This window comes from Bufo bufo, chromosome 9 (genome assembly GCF_905171765.1).
Source record: "Bufo bufo chromosome 9, aBufBuf1.1, whole genome shotgun sequence".
Lineage (NCBI taxonomy): Eukaryota > Metazoa > Chordata > Amphibia > Anura > Bufonidae > Bufo > Bufo bufo.
Window position 1 is genome coordinate 57,668,913 of NC_053397.1, and position 19,928 is coordinate 57,688,840.

General features: G+C 47.4%; 1 protein-coding gene across 3 annotated transcripts in view; it reads right to left on the bottom strand.

Annotated features, from left to right (window-relative positions):
- The window catches only part of LRRC8D (leucine rich repeat containing 8 VRAC subunit D), a 101,810-nt gene extending 82,839 nt beyond the window's left edge, over positions 1-18,971 (bottom strand). For 2 of the 3 annotated variants that reach the window (XM_040407117.1, XM_040407120.1), the window contains exon 1: positions 18,632-18,746. The gene's annotated coding sequence lies outside the window, so the exon portion shown is untranslated. Of the gene's footprint in view, positions 1-18,631 lie in introns of all 3 variants that reach the window. The other variant, XM_040407119.1, reaches the window with a different exon arrangement.
- Positions 18,972-19,928: the final 957 nt, after the last annotated feature.

Below are 19,928 nucleotides of genomic sequence, written 5' to 3' on the forward strand. Positions count from 1 at the left end.
AGACAGGCTACCACTTCTGCAGGAAGGCTATTCCATGCATCCACTAAAAGTCAATTTCTATCAATGACTATGACTTCAACAGGATAAATGGAGCTGAGCAGATTGATATCAATTTTTGTGGGAAAAGATTAGGGCCTCATACACACGACCGTGTTTTTGGTCCACATTTGATTTGCATTTTATGCAAATCAGATCCAGACCCATTCATTTCAACCAGGCCGCAAAAGACACGGACAGCATACCATGTGCTGTCCGCATCCGTATGTCCGTTCCATGGCCCCGCAGAAAAGATAGAACGTGTCCTATTCTTTTCCGTTCTGCAGACAAGGGTAAGACGTTACCACAGGAGTTTTAAATTTTATATATATATATATATATATATATATATATATATATATATATATATATATATATATATATATATCTCTGCTCAGTCCAGGCTTAGAGGTCACACAGTGACTGACAGCGGTCTCTGCAGGTACACAAGGAAAGCAGTCACATATAGGACCTCCCACTGGACTCCTAAGCCCTGAGTGCGCAGGGGTTTACATGAGTAAATTACTAGATTTGCCAAATCTCTTTCTGCAAATATGTATATAAATCTGTTCAGCGGCTCCTGCTCTGTACCATGGTAGCCTGCATTTTCAATGCGTCAGGTTCCCTTTAATTGGACAAGGTCAAAGTCGCAGTTATAACTCAACAGTTTCTAGCCACAGAGTGTAAATGGCAGGTATACAGAAATAGGAGAGCGGATCAGTGAGACTTTGCTGCCGCCGTTCCCATCTTAATTTGAAGGTGGCCTATGTAAGATCTCATTACTGCACACAATAACACTTGCTGCTGCGGATGACTTTCCTTTTTGCCTTCTCTGCTCACTTAAAACTTTGGTAGGGCCCGTCTTCTGTAAATACGGTGGAGCGGCCGATGGATTCCATTAAGTTATGATGATGTCACACGGGGCTTCAACAATGTTTCTGCCATTTTCATGGCTAGAATAGCGCGGTACAAGGACAGTGTTATGGGGTAGCAAACGGCAACTGCCAGAGCCCCCTACTCAGAGGAGGTCCTAAACTACCTCCTATTATTTAGCAGTGTACGGAGGTATTATTTGGGAGCAGAGCTGTAATATTATGGGGGCTCTGGTGGTAGTATGTAGGCTGCATATGCCAGTGTCATCTTGTATTAAATATGCATGGGGCAGCATTAAGTGGTAACTCAAGAAAGTTCTAGCTTAGGGTTCATCCTACGAGTTTGTGCCGGAACAAAGTATGTTGACTGCAGCATTTTTCTACCCACAGTGTTAAAGGGGTTGTGCAGCCAGGAATATTGATGACCTCTCTCGATTGGTGGGGTTCCGACTCCCGTCGATCAGCTGTTTGAAGAGTAGGCTGCTCTCGCACAAGCCCAACTTGCTCTTTAAAGATTACACTGCGCGTCATCCCGGACGTCTCGGCAGCACAGTGAATGGAACAACCACTTGTAATTACACTTTGCCGCCGAGCCGTCCAAGACTATGTGCAGTGTAATCTTGGAGAAAGTTTCACTTGTGCAAGAGCAGCCTCCTCTTCAAACAGCTGATCGGCGGAGGTGACGGGACCCCACCGATCAGGATAGGCCATCAATATTACTGGCTGCACAACCCACTTAAGGGTACTTTCACACTAGCATTTTTTTTATTCCGGCAGGCCGTGTACAAACGGAAAGCGTTTTTTTCCGGCTCCCTTAGATGGATCCAGTGAAATACCGGATCCGTCTCAACCGGAATAACGGATTCAGTATTTAAAGATAAAATAGCTCCTCCTATATCCTGATGCATGCACAGACCGGTACACTTGGTACTGTATCCGGCAATAATACATCTCTATGGAAATTAATGCCAGATCCGGCAAGTGCAGTATTGTTCCGGTATTTTGTCCGGTCAAATACCGTACAAGGGACGGAACGGAAGACATCCTGATGCATACTGACTGGATTGCTTTCCATCCAGAATGCATTAGGACAAAACGGATGCGTTTTTTTCTGGTATTGAGACCCTTTACCGGATTTCAATACCGAAAAAGAATAACGCTAGTGTGAAAGTACCCTAACAGGTTTGGCTAAGTCAAGTGCTGTGTCCCATTTAAGGCTATGGTGTACTGGTTAGAGCACTGGAAAGCCAAATTTTCATCAACTGATATAGGACTTTCCAAATCTGCATTGGAGGCTCCGATTGGGGCCTCCGTCGCAGATTTCGTCAAAAAGTCTGCAGGACTTTTTTGTCCAGTAAAAAGAAAACAGATTCCAAACAAAAACTGAACGGACTCAATGAAGTCTACTCGGGTCTGTTCAGATCAGTGATGTGACCCATCTGACAGTTCCATTTTTCTTTTGTTCTGTTCCTCTAACGGAACAGAATAATGGCAAGTTAGAGTGTGCACGGAACAGCCAAACGGCCGTGTGAATGAGCCCTTAGTGTACTAAAATGGTCCAACTGAGAAAGTCAAGTGAGGCTGTCATATCCAGAAAGCCATCCACCACAATTTTTTTGTAAAATAAAAAATTACATAGACTATTCAGATATAGGCTGTTAAAACGTGATACATTTAACGGTAGTGTCTCTAACAGGATTCCACTGTAATTACAATAGAGGGAAAAAAATATGAATACAGCTGCTTGCACGGATACAACTGGATGCTCTCTGCTATCAGCCTCCTCACACCCCCTGCTGTAGCGGCACTCCAGGACATCAAAATTTAATAAATGCACATTATAATGCATGAGTGTCAACACATTTTGCAGGCCCTCTTGGTGTGGAGCCTCTTTAGATCCTATATAAATAGTAGGTGGGTGACATCTTAAGGCTACTTTCACACTGGCGTTTTGGTTTCCATTTGCGAGATCTGTTCAGAGCTCTCACAAGCGGTCCAAAACGGATCAGTTTTGCCCTAATGCATTCTGAATGGATAAGGATCCGCTCAGAATGCATCAGTTTGCCTCCGTTCTGCCTTCATTCCTTGCAGCGTTTTGGTGTCCATCTGACGAAACTGAGCCAAACGGATCCGTCCTGGCACACAATGCAAGTCAATAGGGACGGATCCGTTTTCACGGACACAATAGAAAACGGATCCGTCCTCCACTGACTGGCGTCTTGGCTATGTTACAGATAATACAAACGAATCCGTTCTGAACGGATGCAGACGGTTGTATTATCTGAACGGATCCGTCTGTGCAGATCCATGACGCATCCGCACCAAACGCGAGTGTGAAAGCAGCCTAACAGAAACACAGTCAACACATTAGGCAGTAACCCTAAAGGAAAAGTTAAAGCAAAAAAGGTTAATCAAATATTAACTCTCTATTGTACAAGAAACCACATAATCATTACCCCTCTGCAGAAGCCAACACTAGGTGGTAAAAAAAGTTATAAAACGCTGAAGACAATTTAATCAGTGAAAGGAGACAGCAGATAAAACACTGAGCTCTTAACCATGCAGAAAGGTCACAGCTTTTACTGGAACCCAATTCAAGGTTTTGTCCCAGAATCCTCACATCAACGCTTCTCCAAATGAGCAGAACACAGACACAATTAATACTCTGTCGACAAGCACACGGCCGGTGTGCGGCCGTTCCGTGCATTGGGGACCACAATTTGCACCCCCCCCCCCCCCCCAATGCACGGGCAACGTCCGTGAGGCGGCTGGGACAGATCGAGACCCATTTAATTTGAATGGGTCCGTGATCCGTCCGCGTCGCAAAAAAATAGAACATGTTCTATTTTTTTTACGGTGCGGAGGCACGGAGAGAAACCCCATGAAAGGGCTCCGGATTGTGGACCCATTTAAGTGAATGGGTCGGCATCCGGATGCGGGGAGCACACAGCCGGTGCCCGTCATACTGCAGACCCGCCGCTTGCTGGCCATGGGCATGAGGCCTTACTGATGCAGAAAGAGCAAAATAAGAGGTCAGTTGTACTAATGCTGCAACAGAATGGAGCCCGATCATTTCAGGCCCGTTTTCCTGTGTAAATTAGGGAAGAGCGAATCAATTCTTACAAAATGATTAGTCTCATAATTAGAGTTGTTCACCTGGGAGGGCCTGTCCCCGCTGGTGAAGAATCTCCCCCTGCCGCTACCTGAACAGCAACTGTGCATGCGCCTCCACACTTCTGTAATAGGTAAAACAGGGGCTCACCCTCAGATATGGAAATATGGGTGCACGGCCTATGGCACACCCACTGCCGTATAGAAAAGAGATAATAAAGTGAGCGGCAGGCACTATACACAACAATCGGATGAATCGATAAATAACAATTTATTCTAAAATATGATACCAAATAAAATAAAAATAGATATTATGGAACATGATTATAGAAGATAATAAAATAGTTAAAAACAATGGATGTACAATTACTATGGGTACATCTCAATACGTACAAAGGCCTTAATTAATCTATTTATGCACTAAAATGGATTGCATATAACATCAAAATAGAAAACCAAAACGCTGCTAGCCCCCTCATCTTTCTTATCCGAATTTTTTTCGTTATCTTCATTTTTTCATACTGAGGTCCTCACCCCGATTAAGAGATCGAGAAGAACACTAAAACAATAAAAAAGGCTCTATACAAACATTTTAGGAGTATAAACTTAATGCTTTTGAGAATATATAAGTAAATTATGAATGCAACCATGATGGGAATATTTACGGCAAATAATAGTAATTGATAAAAACGTATGCAAATGCATAGAAAACGCACTTGCGTTTTTTTAATGAAAAAACGCATGGATAACGAAAGAAACCTATAAGCGTTCTTGTATAAATATGTATATCTCCCACGGCTGCAAGATGTCTGTTTTATTCTATTTTTGTTCTTCATTTTATCAACTATGTACTTTGATCCCATAGCATCTGATTTGCAGTTAGAATGACCATTAACCTCAAGAACTGTGTTAACACATGTGGTTGTAACTCCGAGTTTCGCACTAGACTCAAATTATACGCAATGCAGCTCCCCCTCCCCTCTCTTAATAGATGATATCATAAAAAGCCAAGATCGATCAGGCTTCTATATACTATACCACTGAAGGAGGAGTAGGCATAGCTCCGAAACGCGTTTGGTTTTATATTTTGGGCTATATGATGTAATTTGGATACGATTATAAGGCGATAACCATCCTCATCGTTGGTTTTTATTCATCTCGATATAAAGACTCTGCATACCTATACTGTTGTAAAGACTCCGCTGATTATCCACGCCGTCTAAAAGAACACCCCCGACCACGTGGGACGCCGGGAGAATTCAACTTACTGAGCTCAGTACGACAAGCAGCTGCACCACGTAGCTTGTGGGCTACCAACAGCAAACCTACCCATCAGCACTACGGAGTAATTCTTCGAGGAGGGCAATGTAATTACACGCAGCATTTTACTGCTGAATGATCCAACGCCTCCCTTTACTATAATCTGACTCGATAATTGGCCTTACTATGCCCGACTATTGAATGAACTGCAATCTAATCCAATACATTTCATCAGGGGGACGCCAAATCTAGAAGACCTTTTTACATAAAATAGCAGCTATTTTATGATGGCCATCCACTCATGAAGTTATGATTCCGTCTTCACGAACTATTTCACTAGAATTCATTTTTACATATTTTTGTATTTTTATGGTTTTCTATTTTGATGTTATATACAATCCATTTTAGTGCATAAATAGATTAATTAAGGCCTTTGTACATATTGAGATAGTATTTAAGGAGGTGTACCCATATAAGGCTACTTTCACACTGGCGTTTTGGCTTTCCGTTTCCGAGATCCGTTCAGGGCTCTCACAGGCGGTCCAAAACGGATCCGTTTTGCCCTAATGCATTCTGAATAGATAAGGATCCGTTCAGAATGCATCAGTTTGCCTCCGTTCCGTCTCTATTCCGCTCTGGAGGCCGACACCAAAACACTGCTTGCAGCGTTTTGGTGTCTGTCTGATGAAACTGAGCCAAACGGATCCGTCCTGACACACAATGTAAGTCAATGGGGACGGATACGTTTTCTCTGACAATCTGGCGCAATAGAAAACGGATCCGGCCCCCATTGACTTTCAATGGTGTTTAAGATGGATCTGTCATGACTATAGAAGACATAATACAACCAGATCGGTTCATGACTGATGCATGTGGTTGTATTATTGTAACGGAAGCATTTTTGCAAATTCATGATGGATCTGTAAAAAAAAAAATGTAGTGTGAAAGTAGCCCAAAATTGTACATCCATTGCTTTTTATCCATTTTATGATCGTCTTCTATAATCATGAATAAATTGTCCGTACAACCCCAGGGTGTACAGTGCCTGCCGCTCACTTTATTATTATTGCCTCTACACTTCTGCATGTGCCTCCAAGTAGCGGCGGGCCGGCATGAGATTGTCGGAGCCGAGTGGGATGTCGGGCCCTCTCAATCAAGTGGTAAGGGTGAGATTTTTCACCCACGAGGAAAGCCCCTTAGACCCCTCTCACACGAGCGGGTGTGATGCGCGCATAGCACCCACACTGAATCCTTTTTTCACGCATCAGAATCGCAGCATGTTCTATATTCAGCGTTTTCCACGCAGCCCTGGCCCCATAGAAGTGAATGGGGCTTCAGTGAAAAACGCATTACATCTGGATGTATTCCGGGAGCAATGCGCTTTTCACTGTAGGAGATGCCGTTTGTAAACCTTCATTTTTTTTCACGCGGGTGCAAAACTGATTGCACCCGCGTGGAAAAAACTAACACTGAACGCAAAGGCAGACAAAACTGACTGAACTTGCTTGCAAAATGGTGCGAGTTTTACTGAACGCATCCGGAGCAAATCCGTATCGTTCGTGTGAAATGGGCCTAACAGGTAAAAACTCTGGTTGATGAGATGAATCGATCAATTTGCTTATTCCTAGTGTAAATACATTGAAAAATATAGTGGGAGGGGGGGGATAAGTTATCAAGCCCTGCACTCCAGAATTCTGGCTTTAGAAAGTCGCACAGAACCTGTCCTATTAACTGCCACATTAGTGTTGAGCGAATTGAGCCTCGGATCATAGATCTGATGTCGATTCGGTCAAACACTTACCGTAGTTTTAATCTTGTCCGGGGTCCTGTCTTCGTACAGCCTTAAAATGTATTGGAGGCAAAATTAGTTGCAGCCGAAGTTGAGGCAATACATTTTAATGCTTTTACGGCAAAGCGACTCGGCATGAATGACACCGCCTGCTGCCGCATAGGTAGGAACTAGTGATGTAGGGATTCGGCTGCCTCACCGAATCTTACAAAAAAAAAATATATGTTTTGTGACAAATCACTTCATCACGAAGCGCATTTCATTGTAAGTAGTGGGTGCAATGTCCCTCTCCGTCACTGTACCCCTCAGATGTCACGTTCATAGCTGATCGAGGCATCTGACAGTAAATACAGAGTGCAAAATAAGCAAAAAGAAAATTAAATCATACTTCCCTTATCCATTTGATTGCAACGAGCCAGCCACCGCCATCTTGATTGAAGATCTGGTGCGAAATCTAGCGCAGCCCATAACAACGTCCTACGTCACCGCGCAGAGGATTCAGTGCAAGATCTTCAATCAAGATGGCGGCGGCCAGCTCGTCGCGATCAAATGGATGAGACAAGTTTGATTATTTTTTTTGTTTTTTTATCACCATTCAGGGAAAATCAATACGCTACCATGAGGCACGAGTAAATTCGGCTTTGCGGCGAATCGAATTTTCCCTGAAATTTGTATTGAAGTTCGCTTCTTGGACTTCGATTTGCTCGACACTAATAGGAACCCTTGGGCCCCTTTCACACGGGCGAGATTTCCACGCGGGTGCAATGCGTGAGGTGAACCCGCACTGAATTCTGACCCATTCATTTCTATGGGGCTGTGCACATGAGCGGTGATTTTTACGCATAACTTGTGCGTTGCGTCAAAATCGCAGCATGCTCCTCTTTGTGCGTTTTTCACGTAACGCAGGCCCCATAGAAATGAATGGGGTTGAGTGAAAATCGCAAGCATCCGCAAGCAAGTGCGGATGCGGTGCGATTTTCACGCACGGTTGCTAGGTGACGATCGGGATGGAGACCCGATCATTATTATTTTCCCTTATAACATGGTTATAAGGGAAAATAATAGCATTCTGAATACAGCATTCTGCGATTGCGTTTAGTTGTTCAGTTTTTTCCGCGCGGGTGCAATGCATTTTGATGCGTTTTTCACGCGCGTGATAAAAAACTAAAAAGGTATACAAACAACATCTCCTAGCAACCATCAGTGAAAAACGCATCGCACCTGCACTTGCTTGCGGATGCAATGCGTTTTTCACGCAGCCCCATTTACTTCTATGGGGCCAGGGCTGCGTGAAAAACGCAGAATATAGAACATGCTTTGATTTTCACGCAACGCAGAACTGATGCGTGAAAAACAATGCTCATGTACACAGACCCATTAAAATGAATGGGTCAGGATTCAGTGCGGGTGCTATGCGTTCACGTCAAGCATTGCACCCGCGCGGAAAACTCGCTCGTGTGAAAGGGGCCTTAAAGGGATTCTGTCCCCTCTTTTTACCCTAGAGATGCGGACATGCATGGCCGCAATATACCCGTCCCATATCTGAGTGGTTTTATTGAGTGTAAAAAAAAAGATTTTATATATATGTAAATCAGCCTGGTAAGGAGCCCAAGGGGCTGCACTAACTGCTCTGGAGCCCATCCACGCCCCCCTGTAAAGGAGCCCAGCACTGCCTGAATCCAGGAATGTCCTCCTTGCTCACAAAGTCAGATCGCTGTAATCTCGCGATGCGCGAGCTTGCGCATGCACAGTGTCGGCATAGTGTTCATTCCCTGTGCTGGCATCCGCCTCAGGGAAGTAACTGCGTATGCGCGAGCTCGCGCACCGCAAGATTACGGCGATCTGACTTTGTGAGCAAGGAGGACATTCCTGGATTCAGGCGGTGCTGGGCTCCTTCACAGGGGGCGAGGCTGGGCTCCAGAGCAGTTAGTGCGGCCCCTCGAGTGTAATAATTTACACTCTATAAAACCACTCAGAGATATGGGACAGGTATATTGCGGACATGCTAGCGGCGATCTAGCCGTGCATGTCCGCATCTCTAAAGGGTAAAAAGGGGTGACAGAATCCCTTTAATACTCAGCCACATTTTTTCATTAGATTTCATTGTAGGCTCCAAATACAAACTTGGAGACTTGAGGTTCTCAACGGTAACCGCGCGTCTTGCTGCAATTCTAGCGCCTGCAGTGAGCACGTTCCGCAATGTGTCCTCAGTGTATAATACAGGTAAGTATTTTTTGACGATACCCTAACCCACCACCTTATCATATTGTTGGCTATAAGGCTGAATTCACACATCCGTGAAAAAACAAACTAAATCACAGTTCTTTGACTTTTAGTCCTCCTTAAGCCTAATTCACACGTCCGTGGAACACGGTCCCTGAGATAACGGACTGGCATCCTGCTTAGTGCAGGAGCGCACCGCGTCACTGGGTGCTATGACGCCATGCGCTTTGTGCCGCCACAGTACAGTAACACTCGTATGGGCAAGAAGACCATGGCGTCATAGCAACCAATGACAACGTGCGCTCCTGCACTAAGCAGGATGCCAGTCCGGTATCTCAGGGACCGTGTTCCACGGACGTGTGAATTAGGCTTAAGGAGTACTAAAAGTCAAAGAACTGTGATTCCGTTTTTTACATGTTTTGTTCTTGTACAAATGTTCCCGTCTGGTTTTAGATATAGCAACGCTGAAAGCTCTACTGATACAATGCTCGCTATACCAAAGAGCTAGCAATCTACTTCTAATGATGGATGCCTCTCTAAGCCTACATGTACACGAACGTGGTTTGGTTCCGCATCCAAGCCGCATTTTTTTCTGCGGCTCGGGTGCGGACCCATTCACTTCAATGGGGCCGCAAAAGATGCGGACAGCACACAGTGTGCTGTCCGCATCCGTTGCTTCGTTCCGTAGCCCCGCAAAAAAAAATTATAAATAGAACATGCCCTATTCTTGTCCGTTTTGCGGACAAGGATAGGTATTGTTACAATGGATCCGCCAAAAAAAAAAGGATGCCATACGGAAGTCATCCGTTTTTTTGCAGATCCACAATTTGCAGGACTACAAAACACAAACGTTCGTGTGCATGTAGGCTAAGAAAAACGTCCTCCTTGCTACAGCAGCATCTTGACCTAAAAAAAAAAAAAAAAAAAAAAAACATACCCAACGGCAAATTCCTCACTACGAGCCTAGAACGACAGCTAGTAGCATGCAGCAAGGAATTGCCGGTGACCGCTTTCCTATGTAGGGAACATCATCCTACAAAGGAATCGATGCGTCATGACAAGAAAACGTAAATGACTAAGGCTACTTTCACACTGGCGTTTCTGGGTCCGCTTGAGAGATCCGTTTCAGGGATCTCACAAGCAGCCCAAAACGGATCAGTTTAGCCCCCAATGCATTCTGAATGGATAAGGATGCGCTCAGAAAGCATCAGTTTGCTCAGGATCCGCTCAGAATGCGTTCAGCCTCCATTCCGCTCTAGAGGCGGACACCAAAACGCTGCTCGCAGCGTTTTGATGTCCGCCTGACGATGCAGAGCCAAACGGATCCGTCCTGATTTACAATGTAAGTCAATGGGGACGGATCCGTTTTCACTGACACAATATGGTGCAATTAAAAACAGATCCGTCCCCCATTGACTTTTAGTGTAAGTCAAAACGTATCTGTTTGCATTATCGTGAACAAAAAATGCATTTGTTCATGGTAATGCAAACGGATCTGTTCTGAACGGATACAAACGTTTGCATTTAGGTGCGGACCCTTCTGTGCAGATACCAGACGTATCCGCACCTAACGCAGGTGTGAAAGTAGCCATATTATCTGTAGCTGCAGATAATACTGTCTGTTACAGGAAATAACTGTGCCACAACAAAAATCGGGTGATATACTACTAAATATACTAACCTCATTTCCAAAGTATAAGGGCTCTGTGCCTGTATTGTGGACTGCATATGGCGGGTCCGCATATTGGCGCCACTTTTTTGTTAATTACGGTTCATTGAACCAGTTGTGGACCGTGTGCGAAATTTAGAGCCGTATACTAAAACATCTGCACCTTACACGCATGACGTACTGCCAGCTTTGCATAGCAATCAATGTAAAACAGTATCGGCTACCTGGCATCCTAACGTGTTTTTTTTCACAGACTCTAATGGGCATGATCCGCGATCCACAAGATACGGAACGGTGCAGAGCGGAAGCCCACGGATTTCCACATTGGACAAAAAAAATAGAACAGGTTCTATTTTTTTTGTGGTGCGGACTAAACGTTGCGGATTATGGACTCAAGTGAATGGGTCTGCATCCACAAAACAGCGGGCACACGGTTGGTGCCCATGCACTGCGGACAGCTATTTGCGGTCCGCAGCACGGGCACAGGCCACACCCATTTGTGTGCATGAGCCTTTAAAATGAATGGGCACGTGTGCTGTCCGCGATTCACCGACGTGTGAATGAGGCCCATGGCAATACATGGCATATTGTGCCCAACCTAAATTTTATTAAATAAAACACACCATAACAATAAAGAATACACTGACTAGAGAGTGGAGGTAAACGGAACAGATTTATTAAATAAAGTACCAAATATAACTCAACTTAAACTTTTAAGAGTCCAGTCATAAACTCAGAGTCCAATAATAAATAAATATATATAACTAAAACTCAGAGTCCATCCCATCACGGGACGACTATCATTACTTCACCCAAACATCAATCACATCCCCAAAACTTACCATAGATAAGGGGCACACAGGATCCGGCTCCACAGGCAGGTTCAAGTCCAAGACAAGCCCAGCCTGCGGAGCACGGCTAATTATAGCCCCCTCTGCATACGCTTAAGGGCTTTTTCACACTTGCGTTGTCCGGATCCGGCATGTACTCCATGTACTGCGGAAAAACGCAAGAGTACTGAAAGCATTTGAAGACGGAACCGTCTTCCAAATGCTTTCAGTGTTACTATGGCAGCCAGGACGCTATTAAAGTCCTGGCTGCCATAGTAGGAGCGGGGGAGCGGTATACTTACAGTCCGTGCGGCTCCCGGGGCGCTCCAGAATGACGTCAGAGCGCCCCATGCGCATGGATGACGTGATCCATGCGCTTGGGGCGCCCTGACGTCACTCTGGAGCGCCCGGGGAGCCGCACGGACGGTAAGTATACTGCTCCCCCGCTCCCCTTACCATGGCTGTCAGGACTTTAGCATCCCGGCAGCCATGGTAACCACTCTGAAAAAGCTAAATGTCGGCTCCGGCAATGCGCCGAAACGACGTTTAGCTTAAGGCCGGATCCGGATCAATGCCTTCCAATGGGCATTAATTCCGGATCCGGCCTTGCGGCAAGTGTTCCGGATTTTTGGCCGGAGCAAAAAGCGCAGCATGCTGCAGTATTTTCTCCGGCCAAAAAACGTTCCGTTCCGGAACTGAAGACATCCTGATGCATCCTGAACGGATTTCTCTCCATTCAGAATGCATGGGGATAATCCTGATCAGGATTCTTCCGGCATAGAGCCCCGACGACGGAACTCTATGCCGGAAGACAATAACGCAGGTGTGAAAGAGCCCTAAGCCAATCAGCGGTCGTCTCCAGGGCTCCGCTAACCTTCCTTACAACCCTGGGCCATCATAGGCTAAAATTCCCACCAATTGCAGGGTGTTCACTGGGCAGAAATACTCCTCTGCCCAGTGATCCCACAAAAGCGGGAAACCCTTTTCCCGCCAAAATTGCCTAACAATAACCCATCTATCACCATGCAGACAATTACCACAGGTCAAATAACCATAGGCAAATGCCAGTATGGCCATGCGTCCCCCTCCATAATGTCCGGGGGCCCCTCAATCTGTCTTCTTATTAATATACAAATGACACGTCGCACGTGACTATTTTTTATGATTTCTGGAAAGAGCCAGCTGCAGTGCGTTCGGTTAGTACAGGCCGTCCCTGGCATGAAATGATCAGAACACATCGGACCCTTCTGGGCTCTTACAGCTGAAAATCTTACATCATCTGCCACAGAAGAGACGCGCTTCCTTTATCCATTTAGTTTAAGAGACTTTTGAAATCCATGATAATTAAAGCGCTGGGGGTCACTTATCAAAGATTCTTTTACGCCGGTCTCCGATAGGCGCTTAGCCGAGCAGCGCAGGGGCTAATTTATGACAAGGCGATTAACAGCCCAATTACAATATATATATGAGAAGGACGCATATATGTGTATGTATGTATGTGACGCGATCACTCAAAAACGCAACCATCGATAGCAACCAAACTTGGTATACACATCCTGTGCTACCTGGAAATAAATCTTGTGAGGGTCTCAGCTCTCTAGGACGTACCGTTCCTGAGATATTCCCAAAAAATGACCTGTATTAGTCAATACAAGCCTTCAGGTCTCTCTTCATATCCCAACTGCCATACACATGGTCACATGTCCCTTATCAGCCAATAGAAGCTCGCAGGCCCTTAGGCCTCTTTCACACTTGCGTTGTCCGGATCCGGCGTGTACTCCACTTGCCGGAATTACACTCCGGATCCGGAAAAACGCAAGTGTACTGAAAGCATTTGAAGACGGAACCGTCTTCCAAATGCTTTCAGTGTTACTATGGCACCCAGGACGCTATTAAAGTCCTGGTTGCCATAGTAGGAGCGGGGAGCGGGGGAGCGGTATACTTACAGTCCGTGCGGCTCCCCGGGCGCTCCAGAATGACGTCAGAGCGCCCCATGCGCATGGATGACGTGATCCATGCGATCACGTGATCCATGCGCTTGGGGCGCCCTGACGTCACTCTGGAGCGCCCCGGGAGCCGCACAGACGGTAAGTATACTGCTCCCCCGCTCCCCGCTACACTTACCATGGCTGTCAGGACTTTAGCGTCCCGGCAGCCATGGTAACCACTCTGAAAAAGCTAAATGTCGGCTCCGGCAATGCGCCGAAACGACGTTTAGCTTAAGGCCGGATCCGGATCAATGCCTTTCAATGGGCATTAATTCCGGATCCGGCCTTGCGGCAAGTGTTCCGGATTTTTGGCCGGAGCAAAAAGCGCAGCATGCTGCGGTATTTTCTCCGGCCAACAAACGTTCCGTACCGGAACTGAAGACATCCTGATGCATCCTGAACGGATTACTCTCCATTCAGAATGCATTAGGATAATCCTGATCAGGATTCTTCCGGCATAGAGCCCCGACGACGGAACTCTATGCCGGAAGACAATAACGCAGGTGTGAAAGAGCCCTTAGTCTCCACATACACACAGTTTTACTCCAGGTTTCCATAACAACCCAGCCATTTTTCTTTACTGCTGTAGGTCAGCTTTAGGCTACGGGACAACATGTGTCGTGCGACAATTTTTATAATGATAGTCTATGGTGTTGCACTGCAATATGCGACATGCTGCGACACAACAGTTGCAATATATCCATCCAAGATGGATTTTTCTGCGACTGTTGCGTTGCAGTCGCAGCATGTCACATATTGCAGTGCAACACCATAGACTATCATTATAAACATTGTTGAGACAAAAAGTTGCGCGACACATGTCGTCGTGTAGCCCTAGCATTAAAGGGGCAGGGGGCTGTGGAGGTCACTGTTAAAGGGATGGACACTGTGGAGGTCACTGTTAAAGGGGGTGGGACCCTGAGGAGGTCACTGTCAAAGGAGTGGGGTGTAGTGACACTCACTGTTAAAGGGGCGGGCTGCTGTGAAGGTCACAGTTAAGGGGATGGGGCAGGGTGCTGTAGGGGTCACTGATGATATCTTTTAACGACACACACAAACATTAAATGAAATATAACCGTACGAAGCCGGGTCCTTCTGAAAGTCTGCAATAAAGTAATATGTCATTTAATGCCATTTTGTGGATTTATTTTTCTTTGCTTCTTTTACTTTCTCCACAACACCCCGCTTAGGTTACAGTCACACGACCGTATGTGTTTTGCGGTCCGCATTTCCAGGGAGCGGCCCCGATCTTCCGGTCCGCAGCTTTGGAAAAAAATAAATTGCGGACAAGAAAAAGGTATTTCTATGGGGGTGCCGGCCGGGTGTATTGCGGATCCGCACATGGCCGGCGCTGTATAGAGAATGCCTATTCGGACAAGAATAGGACATGCTCTAACTTTTTTGCGGGGCCATGGAAAGGAACAACGGATGCGGACAGCACACGGTGTGCTGTCCGCACCTTTTGCAGCCCCATTGAAATGAATGGGTCCGCTCCCGTTTCGCAAATTTGCGGAACGGATGCGGATCCATTTATACGGTCGTGTGAATGCTCCCTAACGCAGAGATGGTGCGTGAAAACGCTCATGTGCACAGACCCATTGAAATGAATGGGTCAGGATTCAGTGCGAGTGCTATGCATTCACATCACGCATCACACCCGTACGGAAAACTCGCTCGTGTGAAAGAGGACGTATTTCTATGGGAGTTCCGGAGACAGAGTACAGCGCTCGGACACCTCAGGCATTCCCATGAATGGAGCGGCTGCACGGATGCCCAACCGGCCGCTCCACAAGGTACAGGGTCCCTGTTCTCATGATCGGTAAGACCCCCACCAATCTAATAGTTAGCCCTTATCCTGTGGATAGGAGATAACGTCAAATAACCGGAATACCCCTTTAACTCATTTCACTCTAGATTTAATTGTTGTAACTTTTTTATAAAAAGTAGTGGTAATAGGGGGTCACTTTACACAACCGGAATACCCCTTTAAGGCTAGTTTCAAACATAGGGGGTCATTTACAAAGTGCAAGACCTCAGACTTTTTTTTTTACGTCCATGCGACAATATTTTGTCGCATAGGTATTTTTACGCCGTCCTTGGGGGTGGAGAGGGAGTGGTGGGGACATATTGGGGGTCAGGGCTGCGCCAATGGCCCTGGCATATTAACTTACATTTAGGAGTAAAAGTAATTGAAAAACGATTCCACTTAGGAAATGGTGTCGTTTTTTCACGATAGATGCACAAAGCAGGACGTGGCGCCTAATTTATGACGAGGTGCAGGCCTTGTCGTAAATGAGGCGCACATTCTGCCAGCGCAAAGGGAATACATAGACTGGTGGAAAAAGGCGGTCTACGTAAATGACCCCCATAGGTTGTTTTTTTTTCCCCAGTGTTGTTTCTAGTCAGTTGCTCCGATTTATTATCATGCGGCGTTTAAAAATGAATCTGAGACAAAAAATAAAAAATTTCAACCATTAAAGAGGACAGTAAAAAAAATTAAAAAAAATAAATGCCCTACATTTAATATTTCCCATAGACACTGCGCTAACATCTGGTGCTAGCAGTTTTACTGCAAAAAAAACATGTGAAAGCAAAACTGGACACGTGGCACATCTATAACAGTCAGCACATTATATTGTCCGACAAGGACCCCCTCCCCCTTCTGAAGATTCAGTAATTGCGATTGATGCAACATATTGATGAATGTCGCCATCTTGGGTTCTGTCTGATCTGGTTCTAGTTCACATTAGGAGACGTTTACCTTGAGGTCTGAGACATTTTACCGACACTTTGTAACCTGAGCAGCTCCGATATCAGCACCCCCAGAGATGGAGGGGTCCTGAGAGGAAGGACTGCCGGCACCCAGATTACACAGGGAGACGGGTGTCCTCCAGATGCCGGGTACATACTTCATGGCTCATAAAGACCAACATGAGGACAGACTGGATACGGGGACAGGTAGCGGCAGCGATATGGGCTGTGGCTACGGGGACAGGTAGCGGCAGCGATATGGGCTGTGGCTACGGGGACAGGTAGCGGCAGCGATATGGGCTGTGGATACGGGGACAGGTAGCGGCAGCGATATGGGCTGTGGATACGGGGACAGGTAGCGGCAGCGATATGGGCTGTGGATACGGGGACAGGTAGCGGCAGCGATATGGGCTGTGGATACGGGGACAGGTAGCGGCAGCGATATGGGCTGTGGATACGGGGACAGGTAGCGGCAGCGATATGGGCTGTGGATACGGGGACAGGTAGCGGCAGCGATATGGGCTGTGGATACGGGGACAGGCAGCGATATGGGCTGTGGATACGGGGACAGGTAGCGGCAGCGATATGGGCTGTGGCTACGGGGACAGGTAGCGGCAGCGATATGGGCTGTGGCTACGGGGACAGGTAGCGGCAGCGATATGGGCTGTGGATACGGGGACAGGTAGCGGCAGCGATATGGGCTGTGGATACGGGGACAGGTAGCGGCAGCGATATGGGCTGTGGATACGGGGACAGGTAGCGGCAGCGATATGGGCTGTGGATACGGGGACAGGTAGCGGCAGCGATATGGGCTGTGGATACGGGGACAGGTAGCGGCAGCGATATGGGCTGTGGATACGGGGACAGGTAGCGGCAGCGATATGGGCTGTGGATACGGGGACAGGTAGCGGCAGCGATATGGGAAGTGGATACGGGGACAGGTAGCGGCAGCGATATGGGAAGTGGATACGGGGACAGGTAGCGGCAGCGATATGGGAAGTGGATACGGGGACAGGTAGCGGCAGCGATATGGGAAGTGGATACGGGGACAGGTAGCGGCAGCGATATGGGAAGTGGATACGGGGACAGGTAGCGGCAGCGATATGGGCCGTGGCTACGGGGACAGGTAGCGGCAGCGATATGGGCCGTGGCTACGGGGACAGGTAGCGGCAGCGATATGGGCCGTGGCTACGGGGACAGGTAGCGGCAGCGATATGGGCCGTGGCTACGGGGACAGGTAGCGGCAGCGATATGGGCCGTGGCTACGGGGACAGGTAGCGGCAGCGATATGGACCGTGGCTACGGGGACAGGTAGCGGCAGCGATATGGACCGTGGCTACGGGGACAGGTAGCGGCAGCGATATGGACCGTGGCTACGGGGACAGGTAGCGGCAGCGATATGGACTGTGGCTACGGGGACAGGTAGCGGCAGCGATATGGACTGTGGCTACGGGGACAGGTAGCGGCAGCGATATGGACTGTGGCTACGGGGACAGGTAGCGATATGGACTGTGGCTACGGGGACAGGTAGCGATATGGACTGTGGCTACGGGGACAGGTAGCGATATGGACTGTGGCTACGGGGACAGGTAGCGGCAGCGATATGGACTGTGGCTACGGGGACAGGTAGCGATATGAACTGTGGCTACGGGGACAGGTAGCGATATGGACTGTGGCTACGGGGACAGGTAGCGATATGGACTGTGGCTACGGGGACAGGTAGCGGCAGCGATATGGACTGTGGCTACGGGGACAGGTAGTGTCAGTATGGACTGTGGATTTGGGGACAGGTAAATGTACAGCTGGTCCATGGATAAAGGGACCAGCAATATGGACTGTGGATTTGGGGACCGGTAATGTCAGTATGGACTGTGGATTGTGAGCAGCAGGTATGGGGTCCATCTTTGAATTCTATCTGGTAAAATGAACTGCAAACAGCATGGCCCCCTCCCCAAAATAAGGTGCCAGGCAGGTGCCACCATGTCGTCCCTGCAGATGCAAACTCCAACAAGAAAACTCCACACAGACCAATGCGTGGCCATCAAGCGGCAGCAACCGGTCCATTCCAGCCCCCGGCTACCACACGAACTAGCCCGGATTACCGTCAGTTTGCTGCCGTTTACCGCCATATGCCGTTATCCTGCGCCTCGTGCACGAGCTCTGCCGGCGGGACCGGCCCCCGAGGCTGCAGCGGGTCTCTCACCTGAGCGGGCGGCGGCGGCGGCAGGTGTCCTCTCCCCTCAGTCACAGGCACATGCTCCGGGCACAGGGCGGCAGGAGGCTGCTGACACATAGACGCGGCTTCCTGGAGCTTGTGAGTGAGCTGGGAGCCCGGCCAGGCTGCACGCACAGGACGGGAGGAGGCGGAGACATTGCATAACAGCCTCCTCGCCATTTCTCATCAGCATCTTACGGGCCTTCCGCCCTGAGTCACCCTGCAGCCCGGCAGGTGAACGGCGGCCCACCCCCGGCAATGGCTGCACTGCTGCTGTCATAGGGGGAGCCGCAGATGTGTGTGTGCGCCATCATTGCGGTATAAATGTGCACCTGCCCTAATGCTGGTAGAGCTGTAATGTCATGGGGTGTGAAGGCGTCTAATAGTGGTGCCATACAGTGTAAGAGTGCCAAATACTAGTAGTGGTGCCATATAGTGTGAGAGTGTCAAATACTAATAGTGGTGCCATATAGTGTAAGAGTGCCAAATACTAATAGTGGTGCCATATAGTGTGAGAGTGCCAAATACTAATAGTGGTGCCATACAGTGTAAGAGTGCCAAATACTAATAGTGGTGCCATATAGTGCAAGAGTGCCAAATACTAATAGTGGTGCCATACAGTGTAAGAGTGCCAAATACTAGTAGTGGTGCCATATAGTGTAAGAGTGCCAAATACTAATAGTGGTGCCATATAGTGCAACAGTGAGAGTGCCAAATACTAGTAGTGGTGCCATACAGTATAAGAGTGTCAAATACTAATAGTGGTGCCATATAGTGTGAGAGTGCCAAATACTAATAGTGGTGCCATATAGTGCAACAGTGAGAGTGCCAAATACTAGTAGTGGTGCCATACAGTATAAGAGTGTCAAATACTAATAGTGGTGCCATATAGTGTGAGAGTGTCAAATACTAATAGTGGTGCCATACAGTGTAAGAGAGTGCCAAATACTAATAGTGGTGCCATATAGTGCAAGAGTGCCAAATACTAATAGTGGTGCCATATAGTGTAAGAGTGCCAAATACTAGTAGTGGTGCCATATAGTGTAAGAGTGCCAAATACTAATAGTGGTGCCATACAGTGTAAGAGTGCCAAATACTAATAGTTGTGCCATATAGTGCAACAGTGAGAGTGCCAAATACTAATAGTGGTGCCATATAGTGCAAGAGTGCCAAATACTAATAGT